We start from the raw sequence: 5,124 nt of genomic DNA, 5'->3' as shown, positions 1-5,124 counted from the left end.
GTGGTAGCCAGGTGGTAGAAGGCACTAGAAGAGATCAGGACCTAATCTGGTATATAATGTATAGTAATAAAATCTAAAATGTATAAAGATGTTTTATTGAAACATATTTTCTCTCTATAATCACTCTCACTTTGACCAAAAATAACCAAGTTAACACTAATTTGTTTGCAAAATGAGTCATTTCCAGTAAAACTTGGCCTGACTATTTACATAGTGCAGCAAGAATTGTAGTTGACTCTTTAAAACCTGTTTTGCTAGAAGTTTTCAGAAGGAAATCTCCGGATGAAGTTTAACAGCCTCTTGAGGCCAGGAGCCAAGTCGAATAAATACTTGCCATCTGACTTTGCCTGCAACATGTATAGATTTGGGTGAATTCCTCTCTTCTCAGGTCCCCCAAACATCCTGCGGTTCCTGCACCTGCGGGAAGTGACTTCTTTACTCACCTGGTAGGGCTGCTGGGAACTCTATAAACAAGCCCTCAGTCTGGTATTTCCACGGTGGCTTTATTGGCTCCATGAAATCAACCTGAGTCCCTAAGGCTCTTGGGTCACCCCTGAGCCTATGCAAGTCTCCCCCAAGTATGACATTCCAGTCCAAGCCTTGGTAACATAAGCTGTGTTTCCCTCATGTCCTGTCATAAGGAGAACAGATTCTTATTAAACTGAAGCAAATAAATAGTTTCCAGAAAAATAGAAGAACTCCCTGAGAGTTTATGATTCTTGAGGATTTGGGTAAGGAGAAAAGATAAATAATGGAATTTGTTCAAAAAGGTCTATTTTATCAAAATGTTGTAGTCAGTCAGCTGAGGAGACACAGTTTCCTTAACTCTGCCCAATTAAAACATTTTTTTTAAAAAAAAGTAGCAATGTTTCAAACAAAAAGTCATGAGCATGTAACTATCATTCAGAGTCATGTTATTAATTTTGGTTCTGCTTGAATCTAGTTTTTCCACTAGTTTTAGAAACTTTGACCTCATTCAGATTTCAGGTTAGAGGTTATTAGAAACCTGTATTCACAGTTTTTTCCTGAATCCCCTTGAAAATGAAGCACATTTGCTCTTGTAATGAGGCATCAGAGAACAAGTATTACTGTCTATAAATAGGCAAAGACTTAAAAAGGGGGAAAGAGAGTTGGGGAGAGAGAGGGACACAAATCATGAGAGACTATTGAATACCGAAAAAGAACCGAGGGCTGAAAGGGGGAAAGGGAGTGATGGTCATGGTGGAGGGCACTCGTGGGGAGAAGCACTGGGTGTTATATGGAAACCAATTTGACAATAAACTATTATTTTTAAAAAATGGCCATACTTAGAGATCTGCATGGAGTTCCTATAATGCAGCCAACATAGGGCACTTCCAGAGAATATCACAGAAGTCATCAGATTTGTAGGAGTTTCATATAATTTTAGGGCATAATTTTAATAATGTACCTATATAAACACAATCTAAGAGGGTTTCACATAATTTATTTGACAATGATTCTCATGTAAGTTAATGTATCAAATAACCCTCATTAGTTTAACTGCTTACAAAATCTCTGAAATGTTGAAATGTCAAGAAAGTTGAAAAGGTTTGAATATTTGAATAGGATCACAAATCATTAGGAAACAATATTTAATTATCCTTTCAAGTAACAGGATAAAAAAAGATAGTCAAGGCAAATGTAGAGGGTTACATTCTGTGAGAACAAAATGTAACTCCTTGGATATTCAGTCTCATTCCGTTCTCTTAGGTATCCAAGATTGATAAATACAGGAAATTATTTTGGCTGCCAGAATCATAGTTTTTAGGCAGATAACTTAAAAAGATAAAGTTTTGCTTACAATTTCTTACAGAGAGCAGACCAACTCTGTTCTTTTTATAAAGAGAAAACAAAACCTTTGCATCAATGCACTTTTGATGTTAAAACTCATTTATTTCTTTGAATTTATCATAATCTTAGCAAGTATTGGCCACACATAAAATTTCTTTCCAAATATTCTTTCTTCATAAACTGTATGGAACTTTCTTTTTTACTTTCAAATTTTGTCTTAAATGTTTCCTCTTGAAAGAAATGGTCTCACTTTAGGACAAAATTAATTTCTGTTCCCTCAACAAATATGTCTTTTTATTCTTAATATTTTCTCTTACCAAAAGAATGTCTTATTTTCTTCCTATACAAAGTTATTTCCCTTATTATTTCTAGTAGTCTTAATCACATTTATTAGAATTCTTAAGGCTAGAAACCCTAATTTCCAGTAAAAACTGAGAAGTAAGCAACTTTGAATCCTGTTACACCAAAATTCTATAGGTTTGCAAGTTAATGAATATATTTTGGACTTTTTAAAAACATGTGCTTTTTTCATAATACAAGTATGAAATCTGTTTGTTAACACACCCAAATGTATCTTTAGTGTCTCTATAATAAGACAAAAACAGATAGAGCTGTACTTATTATTTTATCATAGTTACATCAATCTAATTTACCTGTTTTTAACAATTATACTCAGACTGCCCGTAAAACTTCATGAGGCATTAGGTAAAATCAACAATTGTTCTAAGGTTTCTTTTTTTTTCTAATCAAATGCAACTGTGATAACAGGACCTTATTTGATTTTTAGTAAACACAAGCAGAATAAATGTTTTCTATTTAATGCTGGTAACTTTACAGCCATACCTGTTAGAAGTAAAACAACAATCTTAAATTAGCTTCCATGCCCAATATGTTCCCAGATCGTGTGAACTTGAAACACATTTGGGTGAGGTTTTATCTTTCTGAATTTTAGAATGCCCAATCTTTATGAGTGTTTGCCTTCAAACTAACTAAATAGAGCTCTTTGGCAAATTAGTTTAGCAGTAGTGCCAGAGGTAGAGAAAATATCTCACATTTACAACATACATGGACACACACACACACACACACACACACACACAATACACAGACAAGAGGCAAACAAAATCTTAATTTTGTTTGTACTCCTATTTGTGGAGAGGACATTACTGGGCCAATTTTTAATACTTCCCTCTATTGTTCTGTTTATCGATTTGTTGTAACAAAAAATTTTCCCCTAGAGTTCACATGTCGTAAAAAGGCCCTTAGAGCTTAGTGAAGTGGGGTGGGGACTTTAGATCACAAAAGCCCAGAGCAAGGGTCTCACTTTCCTCCAGGGGCTCCTGGGAGCCTCTCTGCCCGTCCTCAGAGTGGCTGGAGTCTGGGCACCTGAGTCCTGCCAGCAGTTTGTATCTTACAAGGGCCTCTTTCCCTCTTTATTCTTTCTTGTTCCTCATTCTCAGGAGATGTGGGCTGTGTTTACACTTCAAAGACATGGTACGATTTATAATTTCAAGGGACATGGAAAGAATATGAAAATATTTTTTCTAGGGTTTTCAGGGTAATTGATATTTAAAATTTGCCCCTTTTTTAAGAACAGAAAATTTTTCTTCCAATATCCTGAGCTCTTCTAATATTCACAGGCATTCTGAGAGGACCAGGCAAGATTTGGAGATCAATAGAACTAGGTAGGCTTTTACTGGTCTCTGGAGTTATAGGTCCGGTTTTGTCGAGATTTGCAAAATAAGAACCATTGTTCCTAATTCTTCAAGACCTGGGTTACAGCTTAATCTTTTAAACAAAAATTGCTTCTATATCAGGGAGAATTTTAACTAAAATGCAAACCAATAGTTTTATGCCTTTGTGAAGTGTGTCTAAAGCATTTTAACAAAATACCTCTTTTTCTAGATACAAAATATAAGTTAGGCTTCTTTTTTTTAATTTTTAAATGATTTTTATTTATTTTTGAGAGACAGAGAGAGACAGCATGAGCAGGGGAGGGTCAGAGAGAGAGGGAGATACAGAATCTGAAGCAGACTCCAGGCTCTAAGCTAGCTGTCAGCACAGAGCCCGACGTGGGGCTCAAACCCACGAACCATGAGATCATGACTTGAGCCGAAGCGGGACGCTTAACCGACTAAGCCACCCAGGCCCCTAACTATTGGTCATTGTAGGAGGGCTTAGGAGTAATTTTGGTCTTTTGTTTCCTCTGTGAAGGGAAGGTTGCATATGAAGTCAAATCGTCTTTGTAAATATCTAAATTTGGCAAGAGTTTCTGAAACTAGAGGTAAAGCCTTTATAATGTAAAAACTCTGCAGTTGTCCAGGGGACATGAAATTTTTGTGGTGGGGGAGGGTCTAGGATACATCTGCAAACTCACTGTATAAGAATTCTTCAGGCTGGCAGAGCCTGGTTACAGAGCCCTGGAAGGTGGGAGCAAACGCCTTATTGCCAGTCAGGTTCTTTTGTTAAATTCAGGTTCTGGCTTTTACCACTTATAATAACAACCTAGAGACTTTGAAGTTAGAGATCAAACCAGAGTGATTTCTGTAAATTTTGTGGGTAAAGGGGATTAAAATAGGCTTGTGTGGCCAGAATTTAAGAAGATAAAACAAAATAAATGAACAATAACAACAACATAAATGGGGAGACAAACCAGAAAATAGACTCCCAACTGCAGAGAACAAAGGGATGGTCCCCACATTGCAGGTTGGTGGGGATTCATTGAATCAGGGCAAGAGCATTAGGAGTCCATTTATGTGATGAGCACCTAGTAATGTATAGAACTACAAAACAATGTAATGCCAATTAAAAACTCAATGGAACTTAAACAAAGGAAGAAATAGAAGGGAATTTACACTGGACATGGAAATTTATGTTTGTCTTAAATTCGAACTTCTTCCATTTTGCCAAGGGGGTACTTAAGGGTAGTCATTATACTGATAAGATAATTGAGAGTTTTTTAAATGAAATATATCTGTTTAAAAATATACCAAATTTAAAGGATCCATCCTCTGGCCATTGATGGGTATCCTATTACTAGGAACTCAAAGCAGTAAAACTTTTCGTGACTTAACTCAGGTCCCAAGAGGTGACAGAGAGGGCAGAGGTGATGCAGCCTCCAGGATCCAAAAGCTTACTCCTGGCATTGGACTGAGAAAGCAAAGGACTTCAGTGCACAGGCAGTAAGATGGTGTTGTAGAAATGTGACTCCATCTCCTACAAAAATGTGAGACACCTCCAGTCACAGACACACTAATGAGTGACACCCATTGGTGCTTCTGGAATCATACTTTCCAGCACTGACAAGCAATG

This window comes from Suricata suricatta, chromosome 17 (genome assembly GCF_006229205.1).
Source record: "Suricata suricatta isolate VVHF042 chromosome 17, meerkat_22Aug2017_6uvM2_HiC, whole genome shotgun sequence".
NCBI classification, from domain to species: Eukaryota; Metazoa; Chordata; class Mammalia; order Carnivora; family Herpestidae; genus Suricata; species Suricata suricatta.
Note: the sequence above shows the minus strand (reverse complement) of the source record.